At 41.6% G+C, this 13,875-nt stretch overlaps 1 long non-coding RNA gene across 1 annotated transcript in view; it reads right to left on the bottom strand.

Annotated features, from left to right (window-relative positions):
* Positions 1-4,972, bottom strand: part of LOC132343774 (uncharacterized) — a 33,314-nt gene extending 28,342 nt beyond the window's left edge. The window contains exon 1 of the long non-coding RNA XR_009492727.1: positions 1,022-4,972. This is a non-coding gene — a long non-coding RNA (uncharacterized lncRNA). The remainder of the gene's footprint in view (positions 1-1,021) is intronic.
* Positions 4,973-13,875: the final 8,903 nt, after the last annotated feature.

The raw sequence follows: 13,875 nt of genomic DNA, 5'->3' as shown, positions 1-13,875 counted from the left end.
TGGTGGACATTTGAAAGACCTCACCTCGGTGGATTACCTTGGCAGGTGGTCGGGACTGTTGTACGTCTTCTACGATGGTTTATGACCTATTGGTCTCAGCCACCCTGCCTGGGAGTCACAGTGACTAAAAGAGTCAGAAGAGATTATTTCCCCGATTCATCCCTTTGCCTGAATCTCAGAAATTCCAGGACCCTGTCCAGATTCTCCTTTCCTATTCACTGCCCCCCCTTTTTTTCTGGAGTATTTAAGGTGCATCTCATGGGCTCAGGGTCCTTAGTTACCCTGTGGCATTTGCCACCTTCCCCTCTGCTGCTCTGGGTCCCTGTCATGACATCAGCAGCGGCTCCCAATTCCTGGGAGAGGCCAGCCACTTCTCCAGGGACCCTTTGCCAGGTCTGCTGAAGCTCCAGCATCAGTCCTGCCAAATTTCACATCTGAGAGAGAATGAAGGACAGGGAAGCTGGCGTGCTGCAGTTCATGGAGTTGCAAAGAGTTAGAAACCACTTAGTGACTGAACAACAACAGGGGTCCCCAGGGGCTGCTTTTAGTTGGCGCTTACACTTTCATGACAGTTCCTGTAATTCCAGGGGACATTTAAGTTTTTATGAGAGGTTAAAATAAGTGAAAATCACCACTCAGGTCTGACTTCCTGCTCAGTCACAAACTACATAGAATCAGTAAGTCATGTAACTAACGGGGTCTCAGTTCTTCCTTCCTAAAATGAGGGCTGGAAGAGCTTATTTCCTTGGTTCTTCCCAGCACTGATATTCTCTGCATTAAAACCATTTTGGCTGTTGTAAGAAAATACGAAGCCACATTTGTCGTATTTAGAAAACATTAGTCTTAGAGCCTCCTTAAACATATACTGTTTAGCATTTTAAGAGTAAGCATCTGTTTGATGTTGGGAGAAATTAACTTGTAGGCTCCAGATGTGATCCTGTTCTCTGTGGAAACATCTATTTAAAGCCCACGTCTCTAACCAGCCTGGAGGCAGCTGCCAAGATCTCTTATGTTCCTTTACCTGTTTTTTAGTCTTTGCGGGATGAAGATTTTGTGAAGCTTTTCCTGCTCCGTTGGCTTATTTTCTTCTGTGTTGAGAACTTTTTCTAGCCTGGGATCATTCTCAATCTCCCACTGCACTTCTTCTGTGATGTAAGAGCAAAATGTAGTTGTTGTGGACTCCCATGGCCTCAGGATTCAGTTTGAGAGCAAACCCCAATGGTCTTTGGATCTGAAATCACACTGGAGGGCTTTTTACTGAGACACCATGGAGCAAAATTTTCTAGTTTGATGTGAAAACTCAACATTCCAAATCCTTAGTCTCTTTTGCTTTTCTGTTTCTGCCTTCTCCATGAAAGGTACAGGTTGTTTAGAAAAAATTCAGTGGAGTCCATTTGAAGATCTAATTGGCTTTATTCAATGATTCATGAATCGAGAGGCATCCCATCTGACAAAGTTAAAAAAAGCTCCAAGGAGCGGAACCAAATGGGAGGTTTTTATAAGCACACGGGGTGGGGAGAAAGAAAGAGCAGATTCCCTTACTTCCTTTGGGGAATGGAAAAATGGGCCAGTTATCAGTGGACTACCTATTTCTGCTGTCCAGGCAAGTCTAGATGGACTGGTATAAGATTACAGACCTGGGAGGAGCAGAAATTGCAAGAAGGTTGGGATTTAAGTCTTGGTTTGCTGACATGAGGCTTAGCACAGGTGACTCCATTTGGAGTCTGTTGTCTCTATTTTTTAACAAGGTGAAACTACAACATCCTAAGTTTTTAGAAAGGTTAAGGTTTTGTGTTTTGAAGGTCTAAGTGACATTTGGTAGAATGTGTGTGTGTGTGTGTGTGTGTGTGTGTGCTCAGTTGTGTCCAACTGTTTGCAATCCTACAGACTGTAGCCCACCAGGCTCCTCCATCCATGGGATTCTCCAGGCAAGAATACTGGAGTGGGGTGCCATTTCCTCCTCCAGGGATCTTCCTGACCCAGGGATTGAACCTGCATCTCTTGCATTGGCAGGCAGATTCTTACCACTAGTGGCACCTGAGTGGTTGATGGACTGTCCCAGAACTAAACAATGAAGTGTGTATGTGTGTTTGGGGGATGGGGGGGAAGCAGTGATTGGGGGAAAGGGAGTTCCATGCGCCTTTTCCCTGGCTCTCACATATCTTAGTGATTCAGAGTTTGTACAGGCTTTTTTTGTTGTTGCTTTTTGAGCTTTTTTCCTTTTTTGCATTTTTGTATCCCACTTCCAACTCACATACCCATCTCACTTACTTACATCAACAGCAAGTACTGGAAATTGTAGCCTGTTTACTCTTTCATTATTCTCTGGAGCCTCTAGCTTTTAAAATCCAATTTGAGAGAATGTTCTTATAACTGAACCTAAACTCATGGGAGAACTTCACATTTAGACACTGTAAGGGTGTGTGTATGTGTGTGTGTGTTGGGTGCTCAGTCGTGCCCAACTCTTTGTGACCCCATGGACTGTACCCACCAGGCTTCTCTGTCCATGGAATTCTCCAGACAAGAATACTGGAGAATTGCCATTTTCTTCTCCAGGGGATCTTTCTGACCCAGGGATCAAACCAGCTCTCCCACACTGAGGCAGATTCTTTACAATCTGAGCCACCAGGTAAATGCACCAAACTAAAAACCTCCAAAAATAAGATCTCAGAAGCCAAATTTAGGAAGTCTAGACTCCCTGTGAGTGATGATAATAGTGAGTCTTATTTTTTATAATATTAATGGTGGCCATTCATTAAGTGCTGGTTACATTCCAGACTCCATCTGGTATATACATCACCAACAATTAGGCAAAATTTTTCTTTGCTTTTGTCACAGCAAAAAGACTTAATAGATTTTCCCAAATTTAAAGAGATATGGTTACAAATATCGATGGCTTCATTTCCACTAAGTTGCTCTGAGAGGCCACTGGCAGGTGTGGGCCTGGCCCTGAGGAGGAGCAGAAAGTGAGATACAATGGGAGGCTGTGGTGCTCAGGGGTGTGAAGGACAGGCCATGGCGGGAAGCACGTGTGAAATCACCAGCAAGGATTGTAACCGGGAGCCCCAGGATGGGCGTCATGGACCAGCTGCTCCAAGGGAATCACGTTCATTTTAAGCCACGTTGCTTCTCATATGGATGATTCAGTGACATATGCTGGAGAAGGGAAGGGACACAAGGGTTTTTGAAAATAGTTAATGAGTCTCAAGTAATGCCAGAAAAACTAGGCAGCATTTTGTGTGTTTGTGTCTGTACATATGAGTGCATGTGTGTGTGTGTTCATATGTGTCTATACATGTGTGCTTATGAGTATGTATCTTTTGTTATGAGTATATATGCATAAGTGTTAATACATGTATGTGAATATGTATGTCTAAATACAGATTGTGCATGGGTGTATGTTCATGCATATGTGTATATGATGTGTGTCTATATGTATATGTATGAGTGTGCATTTATATATGTAGTGTCCACGCACATGTGTGTATCTATACACATGAAAGTACATGTGGATATTTGTGTTGGTACTGTGTGTGTTTCTGTACATATGTGTGTGTATTAGTATCACCACCATTAAGAGCTTGGACAATGGAACAAGAGACAACTGGGTTCAAGACTTCCATCATAATTGTATGTCCTCTGGGAAATTTCTTGACCTCTTTTTCTTACAGTTTGTCTTTAAATTGGAAACAATAATAATTCATGCCTCATAGATTGTAGTGAGGGACATGTCAAAAAGCGTTGGTAGTGCTCTGGCTGATAAGCAGATAACAGCGTTAAATCATCAGGATCACCACCTTTATCATCATCTGAAGTCCTTGCGTCCCAAGGACTCTGAGTCTGTGAGAGTGAGACAGCCCCTTCCAGTTCAGGATGCTAGGTTTGGTTGGTCTGTGTACTGTTCAAAATGTCTGTTAGACTGGTGATACCTTTCTTGTCTTTCAACACAAGCTGGAAAAACTAAGTTGATTGGTTCTGGTTATGACCTGTAGACAAGGTTGCTCCATCCTCATAGATGAATGGGAGTCAGTTGTGCTGTTTGTACGTCTCTAGTTGAAAGCAGGGTAGAGGTCTCTGTTCTGGTGGCAGTGGGGGCTTCAGAGTCTGCTGAACCTGAATTTGAGTCCTTAATGCAGCACTGTATGACTTGGACCCAATTTTTCTTTATTTGTTGTTTTTTTTCTTGTTTCTTTGGGTGTTTTTAGGACCTCAGATGTACAAACTGGGCTTCCCAGGTCATGCAAGAGGTGAAGAACTCACCTGCCAATGCAGTAGACATAGAGATGCAGGTTCATTCTCTGGGTTGGAAAGATCCCCTGGAGGGGGGCATGGCAACCCACTCTGATGTTCTTGTCTGAAGAATCTCTTGGACAGAGGAGACTGGCAGGCTACAGTCCATGGGGTAGACAAGAGTCAGACATAACTCAGTGACTTAGTATGCACACACTTGTGTGAATTAGACTACTAGTAATCCTCGGTCAATGATACACTCCAGTTGGTGTTTTCTCTTTATTTCATTGTTTTCTAAATGCAGTAAGGCTAGTGAGGGGGTTTCCTAGGTGGCTCAGCAGGTAAAGAAATTACCTGCAATGTAGGAGAGACCCAGGTTTGATCCCTGAGTCGGGACGATCCCCTGGAGGAGGAAATGGCAACCCACTCCAGTATTCCTGCCTGGAGAATCCCACGGACAGAGGAGTCTGGTGAGCTACAGTCCGTGGGGTCACAGAGTTGGACACAACTAAGGGATTAAGTATGCATTCACACAAGACCAATGAGACCACCTCCCCAAACAAAAGCCAGGATTTGACAGTGACCTTCACGTAACCATCAGGCCATTCCCTTATTTCATTCCAGCTCCACCTGCCCTGACTTTATCCTGAGTCTCATGTTTGTTACTCCTTTTCTTTCCTTTCCATGTGCTTTCACTGCATTCATAAGAAATCCGAAAAGGAAACCTTTAATTATAATTATCTTTTACTTTCTATAAAGGATATAATGTTGCATGTAATCCTGTGAAACTAATTTTTTATTTCAGAGATTCATCTACATGATGATACACTGTACTACTTTTGTTTTGCTCTATTGTTTAATATTCTAATGTGTGAAGCATTTCATAGTGTATTATATGGTCATTTGTTGATGGGGCATTTGTGTGTCTTCAGAACGTTATTGTTGTAGAGAGGGGTATTTTGACATTGAACAGAAGTCTTCGTGCACATGTGTAAGAGTTTCTTGGAGAACAGTACAGAGGTTTCTTTTAAAATTTAAAAATAGAGATACCATATGATCCTGCAGTCTCACTCTTGGGCATATATCCAGAGAAAACCATAATTTGAAAAGATACATGACCCCAATGGTCATACCACTACTATTTACAATTGCCAAGACATGACAACAACCTAAATGTCTGCCAACAGGTGAAAGAATAAAGAAGATATGATACACACATACAATGGAATATTACTTGGCCATAAAAAATAATGAAATAATGCCATTTGCAGCAACTTGGATGGACCTAGATCTTATCATACTAAATGAAATAAACCAGAAAAATACAAATACCATAAGATATCATTTATATGTGGAATCTAACAAAAAAAGATACAAATGAACCTATATGCAAAACAGAAATAGGTCTATACAAATAGAAGACAAACTTAGAGTTATGAAAAGAGAATGGGGGAAGGGGTAAATGAGGAGTTTAGGGTTAACATGTCCACAATGCTGTACATAAATAGATAAGCAACAATGACCTACTGTTTAGCACGGGGAACTATACTCCGTACTTTGCAACAAACTATAAAGAAAGCCTGGTAGGCTACAGTCCATGGGGTCGCAAAGAGCTGGACATGACTGAGCAACTTCACTTTCACTTTCATAAAGGAAAAGAATCTGGAAAAGAATAGACATAAATATACGTATAACTGAATCACTTTGCTGTTCACCTGAAACTAACACAACATTGTGAATCAACTATACTTCAATTAAAAATAATAATTGAAATTGAAAACAAATTTCTCTTGGACAGATGTGGAATTGCTGCATCCTAGGGTTTATGAATGTTTAACTTCAGGACATAGAACCAAATGGTTTTCCAAAGTCAGTAGACCTAATTTTCACTCTCATTGGAATGTAGGTCCACAGTTCTTTAACACTTGTTGGACTTTTTCATTTTTGCTAATTGAATGGTTATCTTGCTGGAGTTTTATGTTTCTCTGACAATTAATAATGATGAATACTTCTCACGCTTACTGGCGGCTGTGAAATGTCTCTTCCTATATTTTGATCATTTTTCTCTTGGGTGGTGATTTTCTTACTTGTGTGTAGGAGATGTTGAGCAAGTTACTTGACCATTTGGAGATTATTTTTGCATCTAAAGATGGGGTTGATAGCTCAGTGTTTGGGGGTTGATTTTGGATTCATGTTTATATAACATACCATAAGTACTAGCCTAGAGCACAATAGATGATCAGAAAGCAAAGCTCTTGCTTGTTTCTTGGTCCCTCCCCACCGCCGGAGCCTCTATTTCATAGACTAGCTTTGTTGGAATTTGCCCCATTTACTTAGTTGGAGAATCTCTGCTTATTGGCCTGGCTAGTGTAGCCCTACTGATATTTTTATACTTTAGAGATTAAGCAATTCAGTGAACTCAGACTCTCTTGGAAGAAATATGGGGAAAGAAAGTTAGAAGGGAAGAGCTTCAATGGAGTCTTTGGTAAAATAAAGGAGGAAAAGAAATCAGCATCATTATTCCATTTTGCTTTTGGTAGCTCTGTTGGTAGATGTTTAAACTGTGTGTATTAATACAGCATGGGCTTCCCAGGTAACTCAAATGATAAAGAATCTGCCTGCCAATGCAGGAGATGTGGGTTCAATCCCTGGGTCAGGAAGATCCCCCGGAGGAGGAAATGGCAACCCACTCCAGTATTCTTGCTTGGAGAATCCCATGGACAGATAACCCTGGTGGGCTACAGTCCGTGGGGTTGCAAAGAGTCAGACACGACTGAGCACGCAAACCCATTAATAGGGCATTGAAGAGACTTCCTTGGCAGTCCAGTGGTTAAGACTTTGCCTTCCAATGCAGGGAATGCAGGTTCAATCCCTGGTTGGGGAGCTAATATCCTACAAGCCTCGTGGCCAAAAAAACAAAACATAAAACAGAAGTAATATTGTAACAAATTCAGTAAGACTTTTTAAATGGTCTACATAAAAAATCTAATTAAAAATATGGCAATTGTGGGAAACTAAGGATTTCTAAAATGCTCATCTACATATTTACACTGAAAATTTGATACAAAGCAGAAGAGTCTAAGATGCCCGGGAGCCGGTGGTCCTAGGATGCCCTCTGTGACTCGCGGTGTTCTCTTTGCTGCTGCCACTGAAGCTGCTTCACAGCACTTTTCAGAGGGCTGCACCGTCATGCAGAGAAGCTACAGAGAGGGGCCGGGAAAACGATTCGGAGACGGGTCTGAAGGACACTGTGGGATGCTGTGCAGTGATTGCTTCCTGCCCCTTGCTTGTTTTTTCGAGCTTTGAATTCAAGGAGAGCAGCTGGATGTGATCGGAAAACAATTGCCTTTACCTCCCTGGATCTGTTTGTGTTTCGCTGAATCTCTTCCTGGAGGAATAGCAGCCAGGATGCCTGCACTCCGGTCACTTTGAAACTGCTGCACTGCAGCATGCCATCCTTCATCTGCCTCTATCTGTGCTCAAAGTCCCTCTTAGGATTTGGAGGTAACGTTTTTGTCTTCCTAACATGAATGTGTGCTTATGAGAAGTGACCATTTATCAAACTCTGAACAGGATAAATGATGAAGCAAGTCCAGTTATAAATTCAACCAGGGAAATGTGGAAATTCTTCTTTAGTGCCTGAAGTCTTTGAAAACGTTGGTTCATTCGTGACTTTGTTACGTTAATTGTTCTCTAGTTTTTCTCTGTTTGAAAGGCTTTGCTTTTCAGTTTTTAGCAGGAAAACCTGGAGGTGAGAACAGATGGGGTTTAGCTACAATGTCATCTCACCTTCCTCTTTATCCTTCTTAGTCTTTGCCAATCTGATTCATCAGAAAGTCTTTGCTCTAAGGACACACACTTAGAGTTAGGAAACAGCTTTCGGTCATTATGGCAACTTCCATGGAAGAAGTGGTTAAAAGCTTGAATGTGCTCCAAAGAGAAGAACGCCACAGGCTTATGCTCAGGCTTTGCAATTCACAAGTTGTAATTCGCTTTTCTTTATGCCAAGAATTACACAGACTAGAATAGTCAGATGTAACTTAAATTTATTCTGGAAATAATAGTAAAACAACTTCATTAAAGCGTGGATGATACCTACACCTCAAAGGGAGGGAGCTGCCTGTCAGTCAAGCCAGGGATCTATTTCAGGCTGGAGAGTCTCATGTCTGACATCCTCAGTGGTTTCTGTGGGTCTTTTGTGGATCACTGGGAAAATGAATTTTTAGCAATAATTGGTTTTAGAAGTAACTAATTAGCAAGGTATGTATACAGAAGCAGCAGGAAACTCAGAAAGGTTTCTCTGCGGGCTCTTTTGTTGGAATCTTTTGATCTTGACATGTATTTTATCAAGTGAATTCATAATATTTTCAAAGGGGGCTGTTTCCTTTGTCACCCACCTCGTCCTGAGAGACAAGGGGCTTTGACTGAACAAGAACCCAACCCCTTTCCTGCCAACTACTGAGTTGCTAGTTTCTCTTAATTCTGTCCTTTTCTCAGAGTAACTTTCAAGAACAATATTATTATCTGGGAGATTTTGGTGTGATATTTTGAATATTATCTGTATTTTGCACCACACTTTATTTTTCTTTGAATGTCTGTTTCTGAGCTATTTCTCACATTTATTTTCAACGAATCCAGAAAGTTTTGCAGGGCTATGCAAAAATTAACTTTCTAGCATGGAAGTTACAGAGAAAATAGGCCTCCCTTAATAGAGCCATTTTGCTTCAAATGAACCTTTTAGTTGGAAATTGGTAATATTTTGCACCTTGCTGTTCAGTTGCTCCATCAGGTCCCATTCTTTGCAACCCCATGGACTGCAGCACCCCAGGTTTCCCTGTCCCTTACTGTCTCCCAGAGTTTGCTCAAACTCACATCCGTTGAATTGGTGATATCGTCCAACTATCTTATCCTCTGTTGTCCCCTTCTCCCCTCTGCCCTCAATCTTTCCCAGCACCCAGGTCTTTTCCAGTGAGTTGCCCCTTTGCATCAGGTGGCCAAATTATTGAAGCTTCAGCTTCAGCATCAGTCTTCCCAATGAATATTCAAGGTTGATTTCCTTTAGGATGGACTGGTTGGATCTCCTTGCTGTCCAAGGGACTCTCAAGAGTCTTCTCCAGCACCACAGTTCAAAAGCATCAATTCTTTGGCTCTCAGCCTTCTTTACAGTCCAGCTGTCACATCTGTACATGACTACTAGAAAAATCATAGCTTTGACTCGACTGATCTTTGTCAGCAAAGTAATGTCTCTGCTTTTCAGTGCACTGGGGTGTGCCTGATTCCTCCAGAACAAACTGACAACACTTGAGAAATGGTGTCTGCCTGTGGGCTTACTAGAGACACCTTACCCAGGAGTTCTATTGGTGGCTGGTCCCATCGACATCCTCTACCACGTTCCCATCAAAATTCTAGGCTCCTGGAGGAAAGTGGGTATTCGGCATAAGCCATGTGGTTTGCACCAACAGTTTGGGCCAAGAGAGTCACCTGATCAGTTGGGAGCAGAGCAAACTCTCCCCTTAATCCAAGTTCCCAGGTACCAGCCAAGGGGCAGTCCTACAAAGAGGCCTTTCTAAGGATAGCATATCAACCTTGCTGCTCTCACACTTCTCTGCATGGGATCTACTGAAGTTTATTGAACAGCTACAGTGACCTTGAAAACCGTGGTTCGAAAGATTTCATTGGAGTGGAGTGGAGAACAGAGTGGAGTAGTTGGTGAGACACTGGAGCCAGGAGCTTGGAAATAATCTAGCCTAAATCTCAGATGTCAGTGTGAGAATAAAAAGAGGAGGGATGGTTGGTAGGAAGAATAACAGGTCGAAGATAAGCAATGCAGGGATAGGAAGTGGTATCTAAGTCTGAGAGATGAACTACCCAGAAGGCTTTTTTCTGGTAGAGGAAGATTATTTAGGTAGAGCTCCTTGATGGGAAGGGAGACATTATAAATTCTGGATATATTGATATATATTATCTAATATTATATTACAATTTATTATATATCATATTTCCTACCTACTGGATGAGAAGGGAGACATTCTAAATTCTGGATATATTGATATAACATTTATTTACATTATTGCATATCATATTTATACTATATTAAGGGCTTCCCAGGTGGCACTCAGAGAAGGCAATGGAACCCCACTCCAGTCCTCTTGCCTGGAAAATCCCATGGACGGAGGAGCCTGGTGGGCTGCAGTCCATGGGGTTGCTGGGAGTTGGACACGACTTCACTTTCACTTTCACTTTTCACTTTCATGCATTGGAGAAGGAAATGGCAACCCACTCCAGTGTTCTTGTCTGGAGAATCCCAGGGACAGGGGAGCCTGGTGGGCTGCTGTCTATGGGGTTGCACTGAGTCGGACATGACTGAAGCGACTTAGCAGCAGGTGGCACCAGTGGTTAAGAATCCTCTTGCCAATGCAGGAGATGCAAGAGACTCAAGTTTGATCCCTGGGTTGGGAAGATCCCCTGGAGGAGGGCATGGCAACCCACATATTATTTATATTAATATATTTTATTCATATCATATATATTATTCATATTGTATACAACATATTGTGAAAGTGAAGTCGCTCAGTCGTGTCCGACTCTTTGCAACCCCATGGTCTGTAGCCTACCAGGCTCCTCTGTCCATGGGATTTTCCAGGCAAGAGTACTGGAGTGGGTTGCCATTTCCTTCTCCAGGAGATCTTCCCAACCCAGGGATCAAACCCAGGTCTCCCGCACTGCAGGCAGACGCTTTACCACCTGAGCCATCAGGGAAGCATGTATTATTACACATAATCAAATTATATGTATATCATATAATATAAAATATGAATATTTTACCACCAACAAAATACATTCAAGATATTGGTAAATTACATTAGAAAAACTGATTCTAACTTGAAATTCATGTCCAAGGTATGTTTTTATGTCATGAGTAGACAATGAGAGTAAATCACATAATAAAATAATTAGTGTTGAGAAGAAAATTTAAATTGTATTAGCTGTAAAGGACACACTATTAACAGATATAATTTTAACCTAGAAATATTATTAATGTCATTTTAAAGTATTATATTTTAGGCAACTTATTTTAGCATTTTATTCTACTTACCAATCATTAACAATTGGAATCCTTTACCCAAGCTATCTAATCTGGTCGTGATTTTTTTAAACATAAATAGCTCTTGTTTTTTTTTGTTGTTGTTTGTAAGAAAGAAGTATTGTGTGAACAATTCCCTAGAGGTTTGTTTGCTACAAGGTATAGATTTCTGGTTGGAGTTGATTTAGAAAAGAAACATAGGAAATGGAGTCTGTTAGGGGAATGGGAAGTGATGAGGTCTCTGGTCATTGAACCAAACTGATGAAACAATGTATGTGTATACAGCTTCTAAGAAAAACTCTCTTCTCACTGATTATCTGAACAACATAGGCAGATGCCAGCTGCCTGGAAGAGTATCTGTGCTGTGCCTCCAGTCACAGCGGCTTCTGAGAATCCAGTTATATTTCCTCCCCATAGTTACTACCGTAAATATCCTAGTCCTATTTATTGATTAGCATATAACTGCTTTTGATCAGACTAATAACCACTTTACTTAACCAGAGCAATATTTTACATTCCCTATTTTTTATTCTTTTAATGAAGATTCTCTCTCACTTGCAAGGGCAGAAAATATAGTAACAGGTTTGGGATCATTTTTAGACCTGCCCAAGTTGGGGAACACGTGTGATGCAGGAGCTGGGCAAAGCTACTTCATAAATATGTCCTGTGGAGATGACGTTCTTGTGTTATACAAATTGGATGTGTCAGGATTTTAAATGTCACTTTGGGATTTAATGTGAGAAATTCCTGACTGGCATTTTCTTGACTTTCTTTAGAAGTGACCCCGTAGTCACAGAAACTTAGTTTCAATTCCTTGCTGCTCAGATGTGAGATTTTTCTCTTTCCTTCTTGCAAGTCCAGCCCCCACCTACTCCTGTTCCTCAGAACTCTTGCCATCTTCTTTGAATGTCAGGACTCCCATGAGTGGGGGGCGGTGGATAGATGGGGCATCCTAAATCCTTTTTGCCTTCACAAAGTAGAGGTCTAAAAGCAGGAAAAAGACTATCTTTCTCTTCCATGCAACTATTTTGCTTATTGCTCATTCTTAAAACTCATATCCCATATTGCTCTAAAGTACCTGAGTTAGGCGTCCCAATTGTTCAAACAGAATAAATGGTGGAGGAAGTCAGGGTTAAAAGACGATACAGGAAGGAAAAAGCAGGGCCAGGACCAGGTGAGTCTGAGAGGTATGTACCTTCATGCCTTGTGGACGAGGTAGGTTGCAGGTTTAACTCCTTCAGGGAAAGTGAAGAGGAAGACATAATTAGTGACAGATCTGAAATATCTTAAGATAAAAACCCCAGTTGTCCTACTCCTGAAACCTGAGAGGAGATTCTTCCAGCTGCTCTTTAAGGGTAATGTAAAGGACAATGATTCACCAGCACCCTGTAATAGACAGCTAGACTCATATGGCTGTTGGTTAGGACCTCGTCAGTAGATGCTTATTTACATGCCACACAAACATACATGAGCAGAAGGAGTTCTAAACAGACCACCAATTCCCAGTACACTTGTTGTTGTTCAGTCACTCAGTCGTATCTGACTCTTTGTGACCCTGTGGACTGCAGCACACCAGTCTTCCCTGACCTTCTCTATCTCCTGGAGTTTGCTCAGACTCATGTCCACTGGGACAGTGATGCTATCTAACCCTCTCGTCCTCTGCCATTTCCTTTTCCTTTTGCCCTCACTCTTCCCAGCATCAGGGTCTTTTCCAGTGAGTCACACCTTCACATCAGGTGGTCAAAGTATTGGAGATTCAGCTTCAGTATCAGTCCTTCCAATGAATAGTCAGGGTTGATTTCCTTTAGGATTGACTGGTTTGATATCCTTGCAGTCCAAGGGACTCTCAAGAGTCCTCTTCAGCACCACAATTCAAAGGCATCAATTCTTTGGCACTTAGCCTTCTTTATGGTCCAACTCTCACATCTGTACATAACTACTGGAAAAACCATAACTTTGACTATACTGACCTTTGTTGGCAAAGTGATAACTCTACTTTTTAAATATGCTATCTAGGTTTGTCAGAGCTTTTCTTCCAAGGAGCAAGCATCTTTTAATTTCATGACTACAGTCACCATCTGCAGTGATTTTGTAGCCCAAGAAAATAAAATCTGTCACTGTTTCTACTTTTTCCCCATCTATTTGCCATGAAGTTATGGGACCAGATGCCATGATCTTCGTTTTTTGAATGCTGAGTTTTAGGTCAGCTTTTTCACTGTCATCTTTCACTTTCATCAAGAGGCTCTTTAGTTCCTCTTTGCTTTCTGCCATTAGAGTGGTATCATCTGCATATCTGAGGTTATTGATATTTCTCCTGGCAATCTTGATTCCAGCTTGTGATTCATCCGCCCAGCGTTTCTCATAATGTACTCTGCATAGAAGTTAAATAAGCATGGTGACAATGTACAGCCTGGATGTACTCCTTTCCCAATTTTGAACCAGTCTGTTATTCCACCTCCAGTTCTAACTGTTGCTTCTTGACCTGTGTACAGGTTTCTCAGGAGACAGGTAAGGTGGTCTGGTATTCAGCCTAAGAGGTTAACATTTTTCTACAGACAAGA

The sequence above is a fragment of the Bos taurus genome, chromosome 24 (genome assembly GCF_002263795.3).
Source record: "Bos taurus isolate L1 Dominette 01449 registration number 42190680 breed Hereford chromosome 24, ARS-UCD2.0, whole genome shotgun sequence".
In the NCBI taxonomy this organism is placed as follows: domain Eukaryota; kingdom Metazoa; phylum Chordata; class Mammalia; order Artiodactyla; family Bovidae; genus Bos; species Bos taurus.
Note: the sequence above shows the minus strand (reverse complement) of the source record. Positions and strands in the feature narration are given on the sequence as shown.